A 26385-nucleotide genomic window follows, 5' to 3' on the forward strand; every position below is an offset into this window, starting at 1 on the left:
GAAATAGAACCAGCCAAGATATCTATCAAAGAATAAATGCATGAACAAAATATGGTATCTATACCAAACATAATTTTGTTAATCATAAGGAAAAACTTGTGATATTTGGGAGGGGGAATTAATAAAACTAGAGAATTATATTAAATCAAATAATCCAGACTCAGAAAGGTAATCACTGCATCTTTTCTCTTAAACACAGAATCTAGAGTTAAATCTGCATATGTGTGCAAATACATATGTATGTACATAAAATATGTGTGTATATAGATATATGTATATAGGTCGTGAAAATAGAAGTTTCTGAGAGATAAAGAATAAATCTAAGAAAGGAAGAACATTTTTAAAAGGTAAGGTGTGAAATATATGTGACAAGAATTAATAAGACAGGAATATGGGGGATGAAGAAGAGCCAGAGGGGTGGGAGTAAAGCCTAATGGATAAGTAAGGACACTTTTTAGTCACATATGTGTGTAGACCTGAGTGCTAGTCCTGACTAATGAGCGTGGTTTCCCTCTTGTTGAGTGAATTTAAATCCAACTGGTGACTGACAAGATATGTGTGCTACCATTGAACCTTTTGAGTTGGCTATGGTACCATGCTGGCCATTGTTGTGCTTTCATAGGCTTAATAGCTGAATAGGACTGTTGTTTGCTGTACTCCTTTGGAAGCTTGCATGGTGTCTTCTGATACCATGAGTGATAGTCTTCAGGAAGTACATCTTTAAGTCAGGGGCCCAAAGGGGGGGGGGGCTCTGCACCCTGCTTCTGAAGTGCATGGTGTCTTCAGCAACAGAGACTTACCTTCTGCCTCTGTGGAGGGACTCTAAAGGCAACGCCAATAGCTTGAAATGTTTTAAAAGCCTCTTGGATAACTCAGGCTTGTTTTATTTTGTTTTTAAATAAGCATGGTTATCTCATATGATCCAGCATTTCTGTGTTTATGCATTTACCTAAGATAACTAAAAATATTTGCTGGCTATACAGACAACTATAATCAACAGTTCATTAGTATCTTTGATGCATCATGGCTAACGCTATAAACAATAAACCAAGAGTGGGGTGTAGTCACACAATAGAATACTGTTAGGGAGAAAAATGGAACAGACCATTGATATAATTCCCCCAAAGTATGTTTCAAGGTAGTATGCAGCCAGCTGCAGAAAAGAAGTCAGAAACAATAGCATGAAGACTTCATGACTCCATTACATGAAATTCAAAAAAGAAACAATTTGATGGCTGCCTGGAGCCAGGATTGAGGGAAGTGTTAGTAATAGGAAAGGCATAGGGGAACTGTGGGAGTAATAATACTTTACAATTTGGTGATGGTGTTGGCTATATGAATATACATATTTATTATATACCTTTGAAAAAAGGTAATATGCACACTCAAAATAAATGCATTTTTATTTTTGAAAATTGACTTTAACATATATTTATTGATTATCTATGAATATTGCATAATAGTCCCCAATTAGGTTTATTCTGATGTTATTCCTGGTCTTACCCCCCTCTATTCCACCACTAAAACAGATCTGTCTAACCTTGGAAAGAATTTGTTTCTATTACCATTTTTTAATATAAATGAACTTTCTGCAGTGTTGACATCATTCAGATAAGCTGATCAAATGCTCAAGTCGAGAACAATGCAAAAAAATGTATCAATAGATATCAGCAAATAAGCATATTCTCTTCCAGTTATTATTAGTTTTAACTATCAATTTGACATAATCTAGAATTACCTAAGAGGAGAATCTTAATAAAGGATTGTCTAGAACAGTTTCGTCCATGAGTATGTTTGTAGAAGATTGTCTTGATCTATTGAAAGACACAGCCCACTGTTGGTGCCAACATTCCCTGCATTCCTCAAATGTCCTTTTGGCCACTCCCCTCAAACTTCTCAAGACTTAAGCATAAAGAAACTAAAGAATCTGTGTCTGACAAAGATGTCAAAGCTTAAATCATGACTGCGACCAGATAGTCTCAATTCCACTAATGCTTAGATGTATGCTTCAGTCATGAAGAAGGCATAAAGATTAGCAAATCAGGAAGACATTAATTTCCTTTATTTAATTTTATTCATTTCATTGACAAAAGTTCAGCCTAAATTTCTCCAATTTGAGCATCTTTTTGCAACACAATATTTGCAATGTCTTCAGGACTCAAAATTTTACCCACATTTAAGGTTAGGTCTGATTTGCCTTCTCTAATGTCATGTAGTTGTGGCTATACACTCATTTCTTCATTTACAAAATAGCTAAAATGTATGAATGTGTGCATCTATCAGGGAGAGGTAAGGGGTGTTTGTATGCGTGCGTATGGGTGGGGGTTGGGTATGTATAGCTATGTTTGAGTATGTGTGCATGCCTATGTGAATGTGCTTATGTGCACATACATGTGGGAGGGTGGGGTGTTTATGTTTTTCTACATATGATGAGTGCACATGTGTGTGTACATGTGTACATACATGGGGCTGTCCTATTGTGCTAGCAGTATATTATCTAACTTTTCTTGCTGATCCATGCCACAGTACAGCAGGCTAATGCCCTGTGCATTTATACTATAAACACCAGCACCATGCAGGGCTGCTGCATTTAACTTTGAACCAAAGCTAAAATGAATCAGAGATTTAAACCAAGAACTACAAGTCTTTTCCATGCTCTTCCCACTGCAGTATCTTTAATCACTTCTGAAGTCTTAGGTAACGAGATGGATGTGAAGGAGCCATCAGTGAGGCTCTGCAGTGAAGTCCGCCGATCTGCTGTGCTCACTACCACTATCGTCTGCGTGTGTTACATGTAATAAACATCACCATTATCTGGGAAATGTGGCTCGAGAAATACAGTGAAGTCTACTTTGGCCTGTTAGGAGGGCATACTTAGCCTCAGTTCCATCTTGTTATGAGATATGATCCAATCTTGAGTATCAATAGGACTTTTTACTTCAAAAGAACAGTGACTGAGGTTTTGATAGCTAAGCTTCCCACTCTGTAGGTTCAGAGGGTGAAGGGAGCATAGAACTGCAGTCGAATTGAAGAGAAGCGTGGGCGGCTTTCAGAGCTCAAAGTTTTAAGAACTGTGTGTGGGATGGGAAGAATTATAGAAATAATATCTACACAAATGCTAACAGTTACATCACATCTTATATTATATCACCACCACTACCACCACTTTCATTACCACCATCACTATCACCACCATAATTATTACTACCACCACCACCAGCAACAGCAGCCGCATAATTACCACCACCACATCAACATCACCGTCATCATCATCACCATCACCAACATCACTCTTTCTTTTCTTCTTCTTCTTCTTCTTCTTCTTCTTCTTCTTCTTCTTCTTCTTCTTCTTCTTCTTCTTCTTCTTCTTCTTCTTCTTCTTCTTCTTCTTCTCCTTCTCCTTCTCCTTCTCCTTCTCCTTCTCCTTCTCCTTCTCCTTCTCCTCCTCCTCCTCCTCCTCCTCCTCCTCCTCCTCCTCCTCCTCCTTCTCCTTCTTCTCCTCTTCCTTCTCCTCCTCCTTCCTCTTCTTCTTCCTCTTCCTCTTCCACTTCCTCTTCTTCTTCCAAATTGGGAAGTGAAGGTCAGGAAGGTTAAGCAAAATAATAATAAATGCAAATAATTTAGTATAATGCCTAGTATATAGCAACGCATGAAAACCAATAACTTCTGCATCAGTTAATTCTATATTGCTATAATACAACACCATGGACAAAATTACTCTTCAAAGAAAATATTTAGTTTGGATTATGATTCCAGAAAAAACAAGAGTCCACCATCATGGGAAACACAGCAGTAAGGAGCAGGCATGGCAGCAGGGATAAAAAGACCAAAGATCACATTTTCAACTAAAAACCAGAAACTGAGATGAGGAACTGGAAGTGAGTCAAGGTTACAACCTCTCGAAGCCTACCTTCATTGGCATGTATCCACAGACAAGGCTGTACCATCTTCCCAAACAGTGCCACCAACTGAGCACCAAATGTTCAAACATCTGAGTCCATGGAGAAAGTTCTCATTCAAAACACTACAACTCTGAAATGAAAGCATGTGTCAGAAGGCTAATATAGATGAGTAATTATGTATAAAACATTAAAAAATGAGTGGAAATCATATGCTAGAAAAGTGTGGATACCACCTTAGTGTTATTTTCGGGGGAAAAACATAAAAGAAAGATAGAAAGAAAACATGCCGTGACCCAACCCAAGTGACCTCATCACTCTCTTTGTCTGCTAATGCTACCTTCGGGCTCTTTTCTCATGAAATTGTACATACCATAGAAAGCATAAATACTCTTATGAAAGAAAAGAAGCCCAAAACTGCTTTAAGTCTCCAGTCTACAATATAAATTTAAACTGTTGTATGTAATTACATACATCTATCTACAAGAGCAAAGGAAAAAAAACTATTATCCATTGCTGAGTTAATAACAGTTTTACTATCATAACTAGAAGGTGAATTAGAGGCAGCTGAACAATTAGCGGAATGCCATTCCCACACACAAAAATCAGCACACACAACTCTCAAATCTCTGAATAGACTTCATTAAATGTAGAATAATTATCTTTCTTAATACAGTTTAATGGGGAAACATTAAATAATACCAATAAACAGATGCATTTATCCACTGTGTGTGTGAGTGTGAGTGTGTGTGTGTGTGTGTGTGTGTGTGTGTGTGTGTGTGTGTGCCTGTCTGTCTGTTTATTTGTCTATGCCTGTGTCTTGGTTGTCTCATTGGAATATTCTATAGAAGTACCTTTAGTATTATAAAATAATTGTGAATCTATATTGACATTTTTAAATCTAAATTGTCTCTTCCAATTTGAGAGCCATGGAATTCTCTGTTTACTCTCCATTACCTATCAGCAAGCTGCAATAAAATCTATGGAGATATGAAAAACCTCCCTCTGGTGCAGTGCTGCTTGGCCTCTTGTTCATCTTTTCATTCACCCAGTTACATGGTCTGCATTCAATCATTTGTGCTTCGATTGCCTCCTGCACTCTGTATTCAGTCATCTGCATTTCCAATGACTCTGGGAGCCTTGTCAGAATGGCTCCCATCATAGCAAGCAGAAGTGTGTGGCAGGTGCACAGGTTGGCTGCACAGTTAAGCAAGTGAAAGGCCATTTCAAATTAAATCTTTCATCTCTGTTGTTTCAACTGAATTTCGTAACACACGAGGGGATTTACTGGTCACGGCAGCATGTTTTAAATGTTCTGAAATCTCCCTTTCTGTCTCATCTGCTTTTTTCAGACATTAAGCTCTCTCTCTCTCTCTTTTTTTTTTTCAATCTTCCTCCGCGGTTTCTCTGAGGACTTCCTCCTCAAACCCTAACTAAACTTTTCCCTTCTTCCCTCTTCTACTCCTCTTCTTCCTCTTCCTCCTCTTCCTCCTCCTCCTCCTCACCTTCTGGATCCTCCCCTCTTCCTCCCCTTCTTCTCCTCTCTTTCTCTTTTCTCTCCTCGCCCCCAACTCCTCTTATTTTCCCCTTCCAGTTAGATTTTTATTACAAAAAACACAGAGGAGAAACAACCAAGCTAACAAAGTCCGAGCCCTACTCCAGGGAAACTGAAGAGGAGGAAATCAATCAGAGGACAAAATTATTATCTTCTTTTAAAAGTGGAGGGGTGAGTTGGTTCTGTAACTTTTCTGTCTTTTACACATCCATTTGGTAAACATTTAGAATGTAGAAACAAGTGTTCTGGAAGCCAGCATGAGACAAGTACCCGGTGCGCTATCAGGGATTGTTCACCGTATCTTATACTTCCATTAAAACTTTACGAGAACCTTGACTATGGTTGTTACCATAAAAGAAAATGACAGAAGAAAGTGATAGAATTCAATAAGCCAATCTATTTTTAAAAATGAACAAAAAGAATGTATCTTATATGATTTCCAGATGGCTCATTTGTGTGGCTGTTTGAGCCCAGTTAAGAAACAGGACAACCAAGAACTGACTTGCTGTTTGGTTTTGAAGTTGTGCTTGCCATGCCTGTTTATCACAAGCATGTGTTATGAGTGTGTCTAGTAGAGATGGGGTGGGAGTTAGGACTCTGGGTCTCAGGAAAGAACTAGAAATAAAAATTTAGATCATTGGGATATGTATGGTGGTTCATAAAAGTGAATATATTGACAAGGGAACAGCTCATACCATAAACCTGAAACTCTGAAACACACCAAGGTCTAAAGGGAAGGTGAAGCTGGATGAAAACCGAGGTGGAATAAACTCCTGGAGTGAATCAATTCAGTAACCCAGACCTCTAAGAATATGCATCCTGAACAGAGAGGTGTCCAGGTGAAGGACCACCCTTGAGACCAGGAGGTCTTGAATAAACTGATGGCTTGTGCCAAGCCAGTTTATTAAGAAGTACAGTATATTATATACTATTTGCCTGAGAAAGGGGGCCAAAGTCATCAAAAAACTAAATCAAATAATGTTGGCAAATAGAACCAAGATATTTCAGATACATAGGACTGAGAACTATAACCCTTAATGGAAGCAAGGCTCCCAGGAATGGAAATCCTAATTCCTTGAAGGCCCTGGCTCCAGCCCCAGACTAACCTTGCCCAAGATTTTCTTTGGCTAAGGACACAGAGCCAGTCTTCCCTTTGTGCTTTAATCGGGGCCCCTGAGAAAGCCTTTTATCAGACTGGCTCCCAACAAGAAAGTTTCTGAGATTCTGAAAAGAATACTTTTTTCCTGATGGTCAAATAAGTGAGTTCCATTCTACTCAATAATTCACACTCATCAATCCATAGCTACTGTATATTGAACTTTAAACATATAAGACTTAAGCTTGTACTATGCATTATCATCTGTATTTTTGATTCATTGAAAGTGTAAAAATTATTGAACAGTGCTTATACGCCATAGTGATCTGTAGCCAATGAATATATGTTGTTCTAGAAGAAATAGATGTGAACAAGACAAAAACCTGTGAGATGGTGATCTCAGATGAATGAGGATACTTGTAAATATTCATGTGGATATCCAGCTTGACTGCTTTGTAAATTAAACGAAATGCCACTGAGTACATGTTCATCTTCTCCAGTATAAAGTAATTATCCAGCAAAACTCATGTCTTTTGAATACAAGTTCTCATCAGATACATAGAAAAAGTTAATACTTTAAGTAAATGGTTCATCATAAAGATGATATGATGGGCCCTTTAATCCTCATAGGTTTTATAAGATAATACTTGAGAGGAGCTCGAGTCTCGGGAAGTATACCTCCATGATGATCTTCCTTGAGTGACACTCTTGAGGTCTTCTTTCATGGACCTGCAGGATGTCTTCCTTGAGTGTCATAAAGATCAATTTTACACACTATGAATGTGTTCTCTGAAGGATCCTAACTGAAAGCATAGCTGGATATTTTAGCGCATATCCCTTACATAAAGATTTACACAACAACTGTCTCCTTCAATTTGTGCCACTTAAGTTTGTCTTGAAGATAAAACTGTACAATCTCTGTTTCTGGAGAGCATGAAGCCGACATGTTCCTACTTCTCCAATTACCAGAACACCCACGATCAATGTATTAATCCAGTCGCTTAATATGCCTAGTAATGAAAACATGTAATATGGTATCTGCCTCATTAATGTTATAACTTGCATTCACCTCAGGTTTAATTTTAAAACAAATAAGTCATTAAAAAGCCACCTCCATCTCTTACATAAGAGAGCCCCTTGTAGTGGTGGCCTCCCAGAATTTATCACAATGTCAGTGGGAGTCTTTGCCTATAGTCTAGAGATGGTAATACATTGTTGCATCACAACAGCTTTGAATCCTTAATCATGCATGTCCTTAGCCATTTTCACTGTATTCAGAGGTCAGTATGTACCACCTATAATAATGACTCCTCTCAACCTCATGAGACTCATTTATCACTTCAGGCTGAACAGTGGTTTGGATAACTAGAAGACACCACAACAACATAATGTGGAACTAAAGACACCTGACTAACTACAAAGTAACACAAGGAAAGCACCGCTGGACTCATAATGGGCAGGCTGCACTGGTAGCTACACTGGATTTTGGGTTCACCTTAGGAGCTCATCTCTAGATGTGCCTATGAAGATGTGTCCACAGAGATCTAACTGAGGAGGAAGATGGTCCCTGAATGTAGGAGACACTATACCATGTGTCTTAGTTAAGGTTTTACTGCTGTGAATAGACTCCATGACCAAGGCAACTCTTATAAGGACAACATTTAATTGGGACTGGTTTACAGGTTCAGAGGTTCAGTCTATTATCATCAAGGCAGAAACATGGCAGCATCCAGGCGGGCATGGTGCAGGAAGATCTGAGAGGTCTACATCTTCATCTGAAGGCTGCTAGCAGAATACTCGCTCCCAGGCAGCTAGGATGAGGGTCTTAAAGCCCACATCCACAGTGACACACCCACCCCAACAGGGCCACACCTACTCTAACAAAGCCACACCTCCTAATAGTGCCATTCCCTGAGTCGAGGATATACAAACTATCACACCTTGAACTGAGACCCAGACTGAATACAAAAAGAAAGAAGTCAGCTGAGTGCCAACGCTCATCACTCTTTGTTATTGATCACTGATGCAATATGACCACCACCTCCTGTTCCTACCACCATGTCTTTCTTGAGGCACAGTATCTCATCCAACTATGAACCCAAACAAATCCTTTCTACCTTGAATTGCTTCTGCCAGGTATTTAGTTATGACAATGAAAAGATGAATGAATATAGAACGTTTGTACGGAGGAGAAGGACTCTTGCCCTGATAAACCTGTTAGGTCTTGGGAACTGATTTGTAGGAGGGAATGTGGAAGAGTTTGGAGCTGTAAGCTAAAGATGCTCTGTGGTTCGCAACTTCACACTCATCATTAAGTCTGTTCACTTCTTCAGCACATCACTGCTCTGATGTCAAGTCAGGGACCTTGAAAAGCCATATTAATGTTTCCTAACATGCTGACTAAGTATTGTGCTGAATTCTTAAGAAATCGTAGTCCATACCTTAGTTATTCTAATTCATTTTTTTTTTTATAAATTTTTCACTTTTCTTCCCTTGGATTTGAACCAGCATTCGAAGCTATGACTTCAGTAGACACCAAACAAATACTGACTGAATAAGGCAGAAATACAGCTGCAACTCTAGCTTATGTAGCATAAATGCATTAGAGATGGAGAGAGAGAGAGAGAGAGAGAGAGAGAGAGAGAGAGAGAGAGAGAGACTGACTCATCCTACTAGAAATTTACCATGTTCTCCTTTAAAAATCTATTTTCTTGAGGAAAGCATTCTCCACTTACATAACCTTTTCCACATACTCTTCTCACCACCTCATAATCATAACTTTCTGGCTCATTATCACTCTATCTTATAAGCAGCCATCCTTCTGAATCTAGCACAGTCCACACATTCTAAGGCAGGGTTATTCTTAGCAATATATAGGTAACTGCATTTCCAAATCCCTGCTAGCTATCATCTGCCCTATTTTTCAATTGCTGTGAGTGTATGTGGGGGTATATGTGTATTCACATGTAGGTGTCCATATGTATGCAGGTGCACATATGTGTACACATGTGTGTAGAAACCAGAAGTTACACTGAACCTGAAGCTTATTAATTCAGCTAGCATGGCTGGCCAGCCCCAGGTAGCCTACTACTGTTTCTTCCCAGCAATGGGATTACAGCACCACTGTGACAAGGTTTTTATTTGAATACTAAAGATGCAAACTGAGGACCTCACACTTGCAAAGCAAGCACTTTATCAACTGAGCCATATCTCCAGCCCTGCCCCCCCCCATCCCCAGAAGAGAATTAACTACCCACAATTCCCTTCACTACCCCAGACTCTGAATATTGATATTTTGCCCAAAACCCTCTTTTCACCAGCTCAGTTCTCTGTGACTCTTAATCTTGATGGTTTTCTTTAAAAATTCTCACTATGTCTTCTTTGTTATTTCTTAATAACTCATTTCATACTTTTTACATAACTGGCAATACCTCACAATGCCCTGTAAACATTTTCTAATGTTTCATCATTGCCAAACCTCTATATCCACGGGACAGGCAAGAATCCTATCATCACACAGCACCTGCAACAGCATCTTAATGCTTATGAGACAAATAAGTGAACTTGTGATGATTTTATTAACAGCACAGTTTTCAGACATAGTCATTAAGGTTTTGTCATGTCACAGAAACATAACCAAGGAAGCTAATCAAAATAAGGATGTCTTATTTTTTTCCAGAAAGCTCTCCCAATTCCACATTCCTAATGCTTGACTAATAAACAATTGTAATAGCTATGTATTTGATAAGTAAATTATTAACTGAGCACCTAAAACATTCTAGACACTGTGGGTACTTCATATATAAGATAGAAAAACAGCCAGACGTTATTACCTGAACGGAAGTCAGGAAAAGAGTACAAATGTGTAAAATTGACTGAAACTAGACTAAAAACGATGAAATGGAAACAGACAATGTCTCTGCCTGTGCATGACACAGGGGCAACGGGAAGCAAAACAGCTTTTTCTTTCCGCGGCTTGCCCCATTCAGGAGGATATAAACCAACTCAGCAGTCACTGTGGCTGCACGAAGTTTACTGTGAGGCCAGCAACACGCTATTCCCACAGCCTTCTAGTCATCATACCTCTTTCTGAAGTCACCCAGAGTCTAGAATCCTCAGGTAACTACCAGCCAGAATATAGAAATGGGTCTTCAGTACATGACTTGTTAAAAAGTCCCTGGACTAGAATATCCCAGGGACCACTTTTTTCTTCTACTGCACTGATCTATGTTGTTAGGGAAGTTATGGGTGTCTTAGATTGAACCCCAGTGGAACAGAGTTAGATTAAATCTGTTAAAGTCCAGGCGAAAAGTCAATATCATGGACTTTAATTTGCTCTTTCAACATGTGTAGGAGAATATTGAACAAACAAGTCACTCAAATGGATGGACAGTGTGATCAAAGACAACCATATCGTCAACTTCACTAAATAGTAAACAGCAGGATGAGTTGGTAGATCCTAGGAAGCAAAGCCACGGTGCAAGTATTGAGCATGATAATAAAGTCTCAAGAGAAGAGCACACATACAAGTGTGATTTATCACAGAAATCAGGGTATTGATCTACAAAAGCCCATGGCCTTTTAAAAAGCACAGGAGATTTAAGAAGCAGTGGCAGTAAATGAGAGGCAGAACTCAGACTCCCAAGGACCCACATACAGCAGAGGAGCTAAATTCTCTTTTGAGAAAGCAAAGCTTAAGCATAAAATAAGAGGGAGAAGACAAACGAAATCAGAAATAAAAAAAAAATCTGTGGTGTATACATGTTTCTCACTTATAATTAGGAAAGAAAAGGTTCTCAACTGTGGACTAGTAAATGTAAATATTTTGATAAAAACTTGACATTGTGGGAAGCATTTGAAGCCCACATTTATTAATGAAGAAATTTTAAAAACCTAAGTGTGCAAAGATTGATGCTATCTTTTTCCCAGTGTGCTGTCTGCCGCCAGAAGCATTGAGGCCTAAGGTAGGTGTGATCCAGGGCTGAAAAGGTGTGCACATTGCCCTCAATCTTACAAGCCAGGGTCGTCTAGGGGAGTGGATTCAGAACATCGAGAGCAAAGACTTGCAGTCTGCCCTTCACACACACCTTCCTTAAACACCTTCAGGAAGGGATGGTTTGGTTTGAGAAGTTCCTTTTCCTAAAACTTTGTGAACAATATTATCTAATGGCCAACCCAGTTATAAATTGCTTAAAATGTTTGAGATCCCTCTCCTTCACTTGGAATTCTCTAAATTTTTTCGTTCTGCTACAACATCAGATTGTGTCAAACCACCACAAAATACAGACCAATGGCTTAACCAACAGAAGGTTAATTTCTTATAAGCTGATAGGCTGAACTTCTAAGACCTGAGACCTCTTCCCTTGACTTGTAGGTATGCATCTGGTTCTTCATAGTCTTTTCTCTCTGTGTGTGTGCATCCCTGTATTGCTCGCTATAACTGTCTCTCTGCTTCTTTGTCTTTCTATCTGTCTCTTTATCCCTGATACACACATATAGGATTAAACACAATTGCATCCCATGTGCTATGCAAGTACTCTTACCACTGAGCTGTATCCCTAGCCGCCATTTTACTCATTTCATTCATCTTTATATTAGTTATTCTGGTCGTTTTATTAATCATTTGAGGATTGTATATAGTGAATTTTGAATTCTTCTCCCTCCCCCAACTCTTCCCAGATCTTCATCTACTTCCCTACCCAACCAACGTTCTGTTCTTTTGTTCTCTCTCTCTCTCTCTCTCTCTCTCTCTCTCTCTCTCTCTGACACACACACACATACATACAGTTTATATTTTTTGGCTAACTACTCCTGGACACCTGGACACCTGGACACCTGGACACCTGGACACCTGGACACAAAGTTTGCTTGACATACCAGATATCTATCTCACTTTTAAAGAAAACTGACTTTTCTTCCAGCAGCAACCAAACGTGATCTGGGTATGGGGCATTATTTATAACTCCAGGCTAGAAAATTTTTCCTGTCTTTAAAATAAAAGAAGGAAAGAAAGAAAGAAAGAAAGAAAGAAAGAAAGAAAGAAAGAAAGAAGAAGGAGGTAAGAAGAAAAGAAAAATGATGAAGAAAGGAAGGATGGGTGGGTGGGTGGATGAATGGAAAAGAAAAGGAAAAAGAAAACTATGGTATTACCATTGATTGTGATTGTATATCTGATATTTTATGACAGGAAAAAAATCCCTAAGCTCTACGTTAAAAACTAATCTAAGAGTCAAACTGAACATAAAGAAATCTTAGGAAAAAACTATCTTCTTTATAAGTATGCAAACATGGCATATGTTCAAAATATCTTTATCTAAATAAGACTGAGACTTTTTTTTTAATAAAATAAGGCTATTGTGTGTTTGGAGGCAGTAGGATGTCTTAATTTCATCAGCAGCTTTTCTTCCTCTAGTGGGTATGAGAAATAAGTTTGTCTTCCCAAGTATTAATACGTATGATACTTAACACACTCTAACACACATTAGGCATGTGGTAAGTACTGAGACTCTGGAAGAAACATCCATCCCTTATAGATTTCACAATCTTCATATACATTGTCAATAAAAATAAAGTAAAAAAAAAAAAAAAACTGTACAAGATGTTACTATATAGTAGAAAAATATGGCATACCCCAAGCAAATCTCAGGAAAAAAAAATCTAATACCATCTGGGGCATTCCCAAGCCCTCCTTGAAAAAACAATAATTATCTACTCTAAGACAAAAGGAAGAGAAACTAACCAAGAGGTTAAAAAACAGCAGTATCCACAGAAAAGAACCCTGTGCAAACAGCTAAAGGGAGGGAGAACTATGACTAACTGGAGAAACAGAAAAGTCCAGGCACTGATGCATCCCTTCTTCCCTACACTCAGAACCAAATTAGAAGCATTATGAATTTCAGGCCACCTTGAGCTACACTGTAAGACCCTGCGTCACAAACCAAACACACCGAAGCCTAGAAGCAGCAAAGGAAGGCCGTGAGACTTGCCTTCCCTAACCACGGTGGTTGTTGGCTGGTGTGTTCACAGCAGCAGTTTGAGTGTAGCTGTGTTACTTGCAAAGTTATCTGTAGGCTGTAGGAATTTCCTCTGGATATTTTTTCAGTAAGCCACGCAGAATATTTGCCAGGCCCTCTTCCGTGCACAGGGGTTGTGAACTGTGTACTGCAGGAGCACTGCTGGAATTTGGCAGTCTTAGAAGCCTGGTGTCCTGAGCTTAAGAAAAATTCTTACACTTTCTACTTTGGTCAGTGTTGGGTCTAATATTTTTTTAGCCTACCTTCAGACTCCTCAGATCGTACAACAGGTGAACAAGATAGGTCTCTGTGACAAGAAATGTTGGTTAATTTAGTTGAAATTATTATTTAATCAATGGTAGTAATACGTAAGCTTTAAAAACTTGTCCTAAAATCCTTGAAGTATTTCATACATTTTCCATACTATCTATTTTTACATGTGTGTATTTTAATGTTCATTAATCAATTTGATTGTATTTTCCCTGCACATTTAAAGATAATACGACAGCAATAAAATCATAACCATGGACTATGGAGAGATGACTCAGTGGTTAAGAGCATGTAGTATTCTTCCAGAGGACCGGAGTTGTGTTCCTAGCACCTACCAAAAATGAGTTACCACTGCTTGCAATCCCAGCTCTAGGAAATCTGATGCCCTAGTCTGGTCTTCATAGTAACTAGACTCTTATTCACATACCCATGTTCATAAACATACACATATATTATAATTAAAAATAAAGTAGATATTTTTAAAACATAATCACCAACAAAAATTGTGCCCTTAATAAATTTCAGGTAAGATCCTGGCTCTGATTGACTCAAGTAGGAAATCTTGTTATCATCTATGTTTTGCAGATAAATAGAAAATGTTGCTTATTCTATTTGTGGGTTTTAATGTTGTTATTGTTTACAAATGCTAATAAAGGCTTTATGTCGGACAGACTCATACTCCATCCAAACATTACTCATTAAACTTTCTAGTGGTTCTCTGGGAGCAGACAAGACCATCAATTGCTCATCAAATGAGAGGAAGAATCAGGATTGGAATCTCAATCACTGTCTCTAGATCTCTGGCTTCTAACCTTCTCAGAGGCCAATAGAAGCTCCAGAAGGTCCATCTTTGTGAATTATTGGCTTTATGGTCCTGTAGAATCATTTAGTAACAATTAAGTTCTACATCTAAGTTGGCCATAGGGTACTCTGAAATCCAAAATAGAATGGTATATACCTTGTGATTATTTTAATAATCAGTGAGATCATTCTTATTCCCCCTCGTTATAACTATTATCTTCACTATTCTAACTTCATCTATTACATACTATTACATACTGTTCCTAGTCTGAAGGACTCTCTGAACTTTGACTTTACCACTTGCTAGCTCTGCTTCAAGAAGACAGTAGATGAAGGAGAAAGACATCAGAATTAAATGAACAAACAACAACAAAACAAAATCAAAAAAACAAAACAAAACACTCCAAGGCTCCAGTCCCTTGCCAAAGGCATGACCATTGGATATGCAACTACAGCCCAAGAATTAAGTTTGTTTTATCTTGTGTTTAGAACAAATGCCAAACGCAGTCCAAATACCCAGTCCAAATACACTCTGTGCCCTTTCCTACATTGTGCCTTGGAGAAGAATGTAGTCTAAAATAATATCTAAGCAACAATAAAGGAAAGCAAATAGGACCACGGATTACAAAGTAAATGTGTTCCTGGACAAGGACGTGAACCAGGGACACACAGACCTTTCCATTTCACTCTTGGTTGAAGAGAGCTGAGGAACGACATGGATTCATCTCCTACATGGATTTGCTTTGTGCCAGGGAGTCTTTATGAGCTATGTTTTATTTCTCAACCCTCAAATCTCCGGGGAAACATTGGGGTATTTTTCTGGCTCTAGTCAAAATCCCAATTGACTGCATGCATCACTCTCTCCTCATCAGTTCCTACTTCAAAATGCTTTAATCCCCAAAATGTGTTGCCATGGTGACTCTGTAGTTGCTAGAAGCTTTTGTAAGAGGCAGCCATTCTCATTCTCTTGTTATATTTCAGTTTCTAGAACTATAACAATAGAAAAAACAAAGCCTCACTTGTTAGATCAGGAGGTGGGGAACTCAGTAGTCTGTAAGTACAATGACACAGTACTGGACAGCAGGCGTGGTGGGACCCGGATCCACAGAAAAGAGAGCCTTGAATGCTGACTGCAGGGAGAACCATTCCTAAAGCTGCAGATGCCACTGTAGAGCACAGACGCTTCTGTCCCTTTTAGCTTAAATAATTTGAGTTTGCAGACGCCCCATAAGTGACTTGGTCAACCAAAAAAAATGTGTGGCCTTGAGAAACCAGGGGTCAGTAACTATGGCATGTTGGTCAGCTATACCCTGTCACTTGTTTGTCCTGTTTAGTTGAGTGTTCTACAGTACAAAATAATATTTTACTATACAAGGCAGAACAAAAATGGTTAATATGCAACAGAATCACATGCAATGAACTATATATTTTGTCTCCCAAATATATTTATTGTTTGTTGAAAATTATAATATCCTCCCATGCACAAAATTAATTCTAATATAAAGCTCATTTGCTATGTAGGGAGGAAACCCTTTTCCTTGTTTATTATAGTAGTCTAACTAAATATTAACCCACACCAGTCAGGTCTACTTTTAAAAGGATGACCAGGAATCATAAAACCATACTCACTCTTATTTTTAAAAACAGAATTATTCTAGAACACTTAGTAGTTTCTGAATTAGACGGTATTTTCTTTTCCATCAGCAGGTCAACTTCCATTGCCTCCAGTCAGAGATTGTGGACATCATGACAGACACAGGAAATTGTCCATCTGGCACTCATGTCACCCTTGTATGGCTGTGGCCTCGTTGTCACTTCAGAAAGCTCTGTCTTTCTCTGTTTCATCATCTAGTTTTGTTTCAAGTTTTGAAACAGGGTCTCATGTAGCCCAGGCTGGCCTCAAACTTGTTACGCAGTCGGGTATGATCTTGAGTTCCTGATCCTCTTTCCTCTATCACCCATATGCTGGGATTACAGCTATTCACACTCCTCATCCATTTTTAAATGGAACTAGGAGAAAGAGAAAAAAGACAAGTTCTCCTTTTCTTCCCCTTCCCAAAGACAAGGACAACATGATAGTAGCTTCTAACTCCTCAATGATTTTCATACCTTAAAAACAGCTTTCCTAGTGATGATTTTTCTGGAGGAAATTCTTGCAAATTCTGTCAAAGAAAAAGAGAAGATGGCATTCAAATTTTAATATATAAGGTTTTATACAAAAAAAAATATGCAAGGTATATTAATGAAATTTGGATTTTCAGATACACTTTTTAGGGTAAATACTCATGTCTTATGTAAGAGCAAGAACTGGTTTATGATACTAAAATTATGGAGTGACTTGCTATGGTTGAGCCTCCCACAATCCCTCCACCTACATCAGCCATCCCAGGGAGAGCAGAGTGTAGGCTTCAAATATACTCAGGGTAAATAAGACACATAATTTTAAAGGATCACTATTAGTAAGTGATAACAAGCAGCATTTAGAGATTTAGAAACATCTTCCTGGTGTATTTGTTGTTCTTTCTTCATTCTATCTGAAAGCAGCATGTATGTGCAGTTATACACCCATTACCATTAAGAAAAAAAAAACACTGAAAAAAAATTCAGATATTTCTTCCCCGGCTCGGTCATCTCTTTTACAGCCCAGAGTGGCTTCCAAACCTTTATATGATAACAACCTTTTAACTATTTTTCTTTCTTAGATCTCATGTTTTGAAGTATTTCACCTATCAAATGGCCAAATTTAGTTAACTAGATATTTGTTTGTTTCCATTCAACAGTGAACATGTACATAGCTCTTCATCACTTCTGCCAAAAAGCTTTCGAACATTAGAGTACTGTTATGAGTTGATATAATTTTCACAGGAAGACAGGAGTTGAGGCCTCAGCCAGAAACTGCAGCAGCTTCCTTGTCAGAATTAAATATATGGTTTTCATAAGGTTTCTATAAAACATAATGAACATTGCCTACAGGTCTCCGTTACTAACACCTCAAAGATTTCAAGACACAGCTAAGAAATATTCCTCAAAAACATGGAGCTGTGTTCCTCGACCTTTTTTTCCCTTCAATATCTGGGAGACACAATCCACTCTCACAAGGAAGTGCTGATCAGTGGTAAGTTCTGTCCATGCTGCCTTCCCCAGGCAAGAATGAGATAGATTCTTGGGGAAGAAAACCCAGCCTTTGAGCAAAGAAAGAAGGTATCTCTTGAAGATGTACCACAAGTGATTCTAAAATGACCTCCTTGAAAACTGACCAGGGTGGGAGTTGCCTAATTCCTGAAAAGAAGGGGGTTTTATTCATTCAATTGCAAAAATTAAGTGTCTTAAATGAACTTTGCCTGTGGGTAGAAGAAATTTTTAGGATGTGGGTGATTTCCATTTATTTTCTATATTTTGGAAAATCCAAGTAGGGTCTTCAGTCACTTTGGAGCCCGGACTACGCTACAAATTCTGCTCTCAAATCTGTAAAGGCTGAGTTTGACAGGTGGAGCCTTCGTGCCATTGATGAGCTGCATATCCTCCTTAAACAGTCCCCCAAACTACAGAAATACTAGCAGTGTCTCAAACCTCTCATCTAGTGTGCAGGACTCTGGGAGGCTAAGCCAGGGACCCCCATCTCAAAAGGAGAGAGAGAAAGAGAGAGAGAGAGAGAGAGAGAGAGAGAGAGAGAGAGAGAGAGAGAGAGAGGCAAACAGACAATGATATAGGAAAGAGAGCTTTCAGGGACTGCAGCTAAGCTATGCCACAAATTCCTCCGAAGATGACTGTCATCTCTGCTCCTGGGTGGCCTCTTTCTTTGCAGGAAGGAACTATGAATTCAGACATTATGATAAAACACGAGGAAACACACTGAATGTGGGAGGCTAAACTTATTGCCCCTTCTTCATGATAATGAAAAAATGCTTCCCACACTCCCAAAGATAGCATTCCAAATGAAATGGTAAACGTGAAAGCACCAGTCTATTTTGGACATGGTTGTCTTGGGCATATCTGAAGTTGATTTTGTTGAGCTTTGATAATCTTCCAAAGCTCTCCTCATTGTTTCCAGGGAGCTTATTATTAGCTGTACTCAAAGTACATGGCCACCTTGAATACATTAGGATAATCCCTGAAGCTTTATCTTTCAGAAGATTTTGAGCCAGAGTTTTGGCTAATTGTATTTCCAGTAGAAGTCTAACCCTGCCAACGATCCAAACTTGGATTCATTCCCAAAGCCAATCCTGTTTATTCTGAATGCATTATTATCTTTCACAGCAGAAGTTTGCCAAACACGAGAACTGTGCAAATTTTTAACTATGCAGCTCATGGAATAAGATCCAGGTAGTTGATAATTTATACTTTAGGGACTAAGAAATAAGATAAATACAGCAAAGGCTAAAAAAGCAAATAGAACAGCTCATAAACAAAACTGAACTCCAAAAAGTTAAGGTACCTCTAAATGTATTTTGGTGTCCATCTAAACAACAAATGGACTATCTTGAAACAGCCTGTGTCCAGGAAAACTTATTTTGTCCGGCATAGATAATTTTATTAGTCTCTTTTTCATCTTTGTGACAAAATATCTTGAGATAAATCAATTTAAAGGAAGAAAGGCTTCTTTGGGCTAATGAGTTTAGAAGTTTTAGTCTATGATCAGTTGGCCCAAGTTACATTTGTGAGTGTGGCAAGATTGTTAGCACATCATGATGGGGAACATGTTGCAGATGAAATATGTTTGTTTCATGGCAGCTGGACAGAAAAGAAAGAGGACAAAGAGCCTGGATCCCAGTGGTACCCCCCAGTGAAGTAGCTTGCTTGCACTGGAACCCCACGTCCTCCTACAGGCTCCACCACCACCCAGTAGTACCAGTCCAATCCTCTCACACTTGGGCAACCAATCCTCTTAAACTTGGGCAGTTGGGATCCAAACTACAGCAACAATATAAACCATACAGCATTAGAATAAGAACTGACTAAACAGAAAATAGGTGTTTGAGAGACTATGGTTAGTGTGATAATAATAGCACCTGTAACTAGTTGGCTGAATATTTCAGGTTATACAAAGGCAGGCCAGTTAGGGTCCAAAATACCTTTAATACTGTATCAAAAAGCTTGCAGTGAGGAGAGTGGTGGAGAGTCCTAAGCACAGAGATAGTATTGAGATCAGCAAGATGGTTGCTGGTTACACACTCACTACTGTGATTGTTCTTTAACATGACAACCTCCCAAGTGCAAGACAAATGCAAACTAGAACTAGTTAAAACAAAAGTTTAATGGTTATGCATAGTGAAGTTCAACAAAAATAAAGATGTACCGAGTGATTAATAAGTGCCTAGCTATGAATGTTACATTGTATAGTGAGAATGACAGAAGAAATTGATTCAGAAGATTGAATACAGATCTGTATGACTAATGGAGAAAACAATGGAGAAATTATTAGAAAAGTAATCAAAGTGTATGCAGGATTAGAAGGTGGGGTGTCTGTTGCTAATTCCTGATGACCATGATAGCTCATATATTAGAGAACGCTAATTACCAACCAAAGTTGCTGAGGTGTACAGAAGACTCCAGGAAGAATCTTCACAGACAGAATCCATTCTCCTACCTTCCTCAAACGTCAATCGGTTCATATCCTGATCCTTATTGCACAGGGTTATTGTACCTGTAAGACATGGTATCTCTTGCGTTGAGCTATTATATAGAGTTTTCACATTGGCAGAAGCCATTGAGTCAGATTTGCACCACACAACAGCACTTTCTCTCTTCGCCCTGTCCATTCTATTCCATATGCAAACTCCCTTGTTACTGAGTGCTCTGTGGTGGGTGAAATCAAGTTTGTCACATAGGAGTGCCAATGTTGCTTTTGAAAAGTTGTCTTCTGCCACATGATTTGGATGTTTTGAACACAGATATGATCACAATGATGTTTCTGCCTGGTATCTCTGATAATGTGACTTCTGAAGCGCTCACACAGATCTCTGGGAAAGCCTTTCTCCTCACAGAAACACATATACATAGGTTCACTTTCCTCTCTTTCTCTCTTTAATTCTCCTGCCATCCATGTCTACTTTAATAGTCTTAATATTTGTAGGGAATGATTTTATAGCTAGAGAGCTTAATTTTTAGTTGCAGCTTTTATAATAATCAATTCAGAATTTTTCATTTCTAATGAATTATTCACATCTTACAGAGTGAGTATTGGCTTGGATTTGGTTATGAGTCTTTACCTGGTTTAAAATATAAGGGACAGAGCAGCCACCAATGTCATCTACTGGAAAATGTCACTGCTGTGCTGATTACTTAATGAGACAGCAAGAAGTCTGCTTTGGACACTAGAGTGACTCCTTGGATATACATTGCACAAATCAAATCTCCCTTGTACCTATTCAGCACAAGTTCAGATTTATGCCTTTAATAAAGGCACAGCAGCAATCTGGCTGCATATGTGAGGATTGACAATATACAGAGCTCTCCCTTTGGGTGCCATTTGCCTGCAAGTCATAGAGGAGAAGGCTGTGTGGTCCCCCTCCCCCCCAGAGTAAAAACAGCATCCAGAATTCTACTGGGCGAGTCCACAGAAAAAATGGTCTTCTGAAGAACTGAGGGAATAGCAACTCTCTCATCTCAGTGACTGTCTTTGTGGGCAACGATGGCACATGTTGTAGAACATCAAGTAATGATAGCATCGTCTTCACTATTTCAATGAAACACACCCTACCTCTGTTCTTGTTAAAAGAGATGGAAACAAGACCCCATGTAGTGCAGGCTGGCTCATACTCCTGATCCTCCTGCCTCCATTCTCCAAGTGCTGGGATGACAGATATGCACCTCTCTAGCCTGCCAACCTTTGCATTTCAATTTCTATCTGGTAAAGAGATTTCACTGTTTCCCAATATTCCTAGGATCTACAGATAAACATTTTTATTGGTATCTAAGATCCAAAACTTCCCAAGGTAGATAGATATAAGATTTTTCTGTGGTCTAGCTAAAATGTGTTCTTCTACATATTCCCTCCCTCCTCATCAACACTCATGGGGCACACTGCTCCATCCTCACACCTCTACTCCTAAGCCTTATGAGTTGCTATCACTTACTGCATATATTTTAGTATATGCTTTCTTCAGTTTGAGGGCTGAATATGAGTGCTTTCAGAATGCTTTCTCGTAGCTTTAATTCACAGAGAAAAGGCTAACATGGAAATTACTCTGCTGGAATTTTCAGTGTCCTGGTGACATTAATATATATGGAAAGAAAGGAAAGAAAGCTAATCTATATGTCAGTCTGTGGTAACATCTCTATCGGATTCTCAGGTGACCCACTGCTAAGATTTGAAGATGACCTTAAACACTATTCCAGTTGGGAAAAGAGGGGTAGATTCATGTTCCAAGTCAGTTAGATGCTGCTTCCATGGTGTTAAAACCTGCAGTGAAGCAACCTTACCATCTAAGACAGAACTGAAGGGACCAGTATCTGGGACTTAGTGCCAATGTAGAATGTAAAGCCTTTGGTCCAGGAGCATCTGTCAAACACACCACGGCACTGCTACAGCCACACTTCATTCTGCTCAGATTCATATCTTTGTATAAGCTGAAAGCACATCAAAACTTTATGAGATGCAAATAAAATACTACATAGAGGAAAAACAAATGTTCTTTGTTGAAAGATTCAGAAATCCATCACCAGTAGATTTTTAAAAAAAAAAAAAAAAGTAATTCCAAAGGAAGAAGGACTGAAAAAAAAACAGGTAAAATGTCAGAATCACATTGACAGAACTCTAGAAAACCAAAGTTTAGTTTTCAGTACATACAGGAATGACCAGCCAATCAAAGGCAGTGTGTACACAGAAGGAGAGGTCTCTGGTGTTTTGACTCAGTCTACTTCAGTTTTCTAGAAAGCCTTTACTTCCAATATTGGCCCCAGTTGCCAGCAACAGCAGAACACACCCTGTTTACATGTTTGGATTTGCCTAAAGGGTTCTCTGAAGAGAGGATCAAGGGATTTCTATTCATCTCACTTAATTCAGAACTTTCTCAAAATGGAAACCTTGTTATGCAGAGGTCATTGAATAAATAAATAATGTTTGAAATATTGAAAAGAAAATAAACAGGCTTCTAACACTTCTGGCAAAGTATAATAGTTGGAACAGATGATAATCATCCAGATCATAGGGAAGAGGCTGGAATAAAGATGCTAACAAAATAGAAAGCAAATGTATAGTAGGTTCAGTGTGGATATGGGTGCAGTATTAGGTCATGAAAATGGGTATTAGTATAAGTCCTTTGAACACATTTTAATATTTGTAAACATAAATTTTCCAATCATCTTATCAGAACAGACACAGAAAATGTAAATAAGTAATAGCAACCTGGATATATTTTAATATCAAGTCAACAATTCAAAATGTTCTGCAAAGAAAACAAGTCTAGATTGTCTCACTATCGAGCTCAACTAAGCATTTAAGTAAAACTAAATCTAAGTGCACAGAAACTCTTCCAGATGTTATAGCAAAGCTGTCTTTGTTCTCAACTGGTTAAACTGGTTTTGAGAATTATCGTAGTCTAGATAGGAAATTTCATCAAACCCAAAGTAAGTCCCAGGCCAAGATTTGGGATGCCTACCTTCTGTAGTTTCCATTATTGCTGGTCTTGGTTGCCCACCAGAACAGTATGTTGACCCTACACACATTGATTTAAAACACTGTGCACTTTGGTTGTAAGTAGAAAATTCAAGCTGGAACTGAGTTAGAAGCTTTTCCCCGAGATCCTTTCATCTCAGCTTTCACTGTAATGGAAGATGCTCTGTAGGCTGCTGGAGGAGAGAAGTCTCCAGCGATCTTTCTAAACTGTGAACCATGTGAACTATAATACCAGTGTATACAGCAAGATGTGCTCACTGCAGCAAGAATGGCATGACTGGTATGATAGTAACCAACTACTTCCTGGTTTATTTTCCTCTACAATACTGAATCCATATCTGATCCAGAAAACCTTATTAAAAGCCTGTGACATGCGAGGTTGTGAGACCTGGAGGAACCTGCTAGCATTCTTTTGCCCGATGAACATGGTTCAGACTACTTTCTAAGTATTTAAATTATAGCCAAGACTGTTCTCAGCCTTGGCCAGGAAAACTGTTCATAGTGGGAAATAGTTAATATACATATTCATGCCTGATCAAAATGATGAGAATGTGTGATTATTGAATGCTTGGTCCTAAAGAGTACATCAGATCAGTCCCTCCAAGGCTCAGAGAACATAAAGAGGAAAGGGCATAAAGAATCTTAAGAACTGGAAGATGGGTGGAGTGCAGTGACACAGTACCATCTGGATATGGCAGGACCTTGCACACAAGAACTCAAGGCAGCTCTAGTTACTGTCAAAAAACCTACATGAGACTGAGACCATCAAGATGACTGCACAAATGGGAAAAAGCATTCATGACATCTCAGCTCTATCTAAAGGAACTTTGTCAGGTAGCAGATTTCAGGAGAGAAAGTATCATTTTCTTCAGTGGGCTAGCTCTACTGGTACTTTGTCCACAATCCAGGAAATAGGCCCCAATGCCTACTCACACAAGCAACCTTGATTGAGCTCAGTGCATTACTGAAAGGTAAAAAATTAAACTACAGGCATTTTTGAAGTTTAAAAAAAAATTCTAGATAATTATAGTCATAAATTTAGACATTCTTAAACACCTTAAGCAAAATATCAGTATCTTAAAAGCAGCTCTTTATCCTATTCAAATTATTGGAAAGAGGTTCAGAATTTAAGAGTAAGGAGCTATCTCAAGTGTCTTACCAAATATCATTGGATTTGTGTTAGTTCTAAAATTTACAGTGGTAGTCATTATAATTAGAAAAAAGTAGCCGGGTGGTGGTGGCGCACGCCTTTAATCCCAGCACTTGGGAGGCAGAGGCAGGCGGATTTCTGAGTTCGAGGCCAGCCTGGTCTACAGAGTGAGTTCCAGGACAGCCAGGGCTACACAGAGAAACCCTGTCTCAAAAAACAAACAAAAAAAAAAAAAAAAGAAGAAGAAAAAGAAAAAGAAAAAAGTTTAGACACTTGCAATGTATTTGGCACAATTCTAACACCGCTCTGGATGTTTTAACTTTACATAGTGAGCTTATGAATTTCAAGAGTGCTGATCTGCTGAGCATTGATGCAGCAGATACTGCTGATAAAATTACCCATGGCCTGAGGTCAGTATTTCTATTTTGGTCAAACTTCAAGAATGGCATATGTAGCTTGATCATGTTATCCCTTTTTGTCCTGGGAATACTTTTATTCCTGCCCATCATGTTAAAGCTTTAACATCAACATGTTGGTAGTCAAAGTACATGGCTTGAACCTGAAAATGGAGCCCCAGACAGAGTTATTAAATTAACAGTCTAGCACACCAAGGACGGGTAAGATTTGGCACAGAGCCTTACCAACCTACGACAGAAGTACATTGCTTTTGATAATGCATATTCCATGATGAGTTAGGAAGGCATTCTTGTCAGAATGACCTAAGACAGACTCAGTCTTGTTGATGAAATTAAAAGAGGGAAAAGGCAGAGAGCTTTCGGGGCTGCTTGGCATGCATCTGACATGGGCCAAGGACAAGGAAATGGGCTGCTTGGCAGAAATATGACATTGGCCAAGGACAAGGAAGTAGGCTTCAGGCAGGAATCTGACATTAGGCTAGAACAAAGAAGTAATTTCAGGCAGGAATCAAATCTTAGGCAAGAACAAAAAAGTAATTTCAGGCAGGAACTTAAATATTAGGCTAGAACAAAGAGGTCATTTCAGACAAGAATCTAACTTTTAGGCTAGAACAAGAAAGTAGGCTTCAGACATGAAAATGACTTTGGGCTAGGACAGGGAAGTTGGCTCAGATATTTTGGTCATCCCGATAAGCCTTTAGAAACAGTGATCATGGGAGTGTTCACAAAATTTTGTTTATTGTCATACTTGTTCCTTGACTGTTTGCATCTATTGTATTGCTAGTCTCGAAACCTAGAACTGACCTTAATACTTGCATGTAAGTAAAATGGTATAAAACAAAAAAGGAGGAGGGGAAATGGGATAGGGGGGTTCTAGGGAGGAGAAATGGGGAAAGGGGATGACTTCTGAAATGTAAATAAATAAAATATCCAATTTAAAAAGGCAGTAATACGTGAAAAGAACTACTTTCTGGCCAAGTCAGGCTTGTGTTTATGATAAATTTGAGTTAACATTTAAACATCAATCAATGTCAGCTTGTTACATCAAATAATCAACAGACATAAATTCTAATTTATAAGAAAAGAGAAATAAATACATATTTACAAAATTAATCAGAGCTTGAACCTGAGACCATATGGCTTATATTATGATCCTTATAAAAAGAAAGAGAAAAAGAAAAAGAAAAAGAAAAAGAGGTGGGCCTGTTGGGAAGTTGTAGGTCATAAAGGTGTGCCCTTGAAGGGAATTATGGGACCACAGCCTCTTCTTGATCTTTGCCATGAGAACAGATCTCTCTCCATGTGCTTCCACCATGATGTGATATCCAGCCACAAACTTAAAGCAACAGGACTATCTAGTCAAGGCCTGAGACCTCCAAGGTAGTAAGCTAAAGTAGATGTTTTTTCCTTCTAACTTGGTACACTAACAGAAATTTGATACCATTATTTTAGACAACACTACATAGAAAATAGACATTGCTTATTTTATCTCATATTCTCTGCTGTGTTTTATATATACATCAACTCATTCAAGTACAACTTATAAAGTAGTTGCTAGAAATTATTTC

The 26385-nt window shown here is 38.6% G+C and overlaps 1 long non-coding RNA gene across 3 annotated transcripts in view; it reads right to left on the reverse strand.

The window, feature by feature from the left end:
• Positions 1-3489: 3489 nt before the first annotated feature.
• LOC143442139 (uncharacterized) overlaps positions 3490-26385 on the reverse strand; it is a 55362-nt gene continuing 32466 nt past the window's right edge. For 2 of the 3 annotated variants that reach the window (XR_013110146.1, XR_013110144.1), the window contains exons 3-6: positions 16744-16796; positions 16264-16644; positions 3911-4032; positions 3490-3556 (exon numbers count right to left, since the gene is read on the reverse strand). This is a non-coding gene — a long non-coding RNA (uncharacterized LOC143442139). Of the gene's footprint in view, positions 3560-3910; positions 4033-16263; positions 16645-16743; positions 16797-26385 lie in introns of all 3 variants that reach the window. The other variant, XR_013110145.1, reaches the window with a different exon arrangement.

Source organism: Arvicanthis niloticus, chromosome 4 (assembly GCF_011762505.2).
Source record: "Arvicanthis niloticus isolate mArvNil1 chromosome 4, mArvNil1.pat.X, whole genome shotgun sequence".
Taxonomy (NCBI): Eukaryota; Metazoa; Chordata; class Mammalia; order Rodentia; family Muridae; genus Arvicanthis; species Arvicanthis niloticus.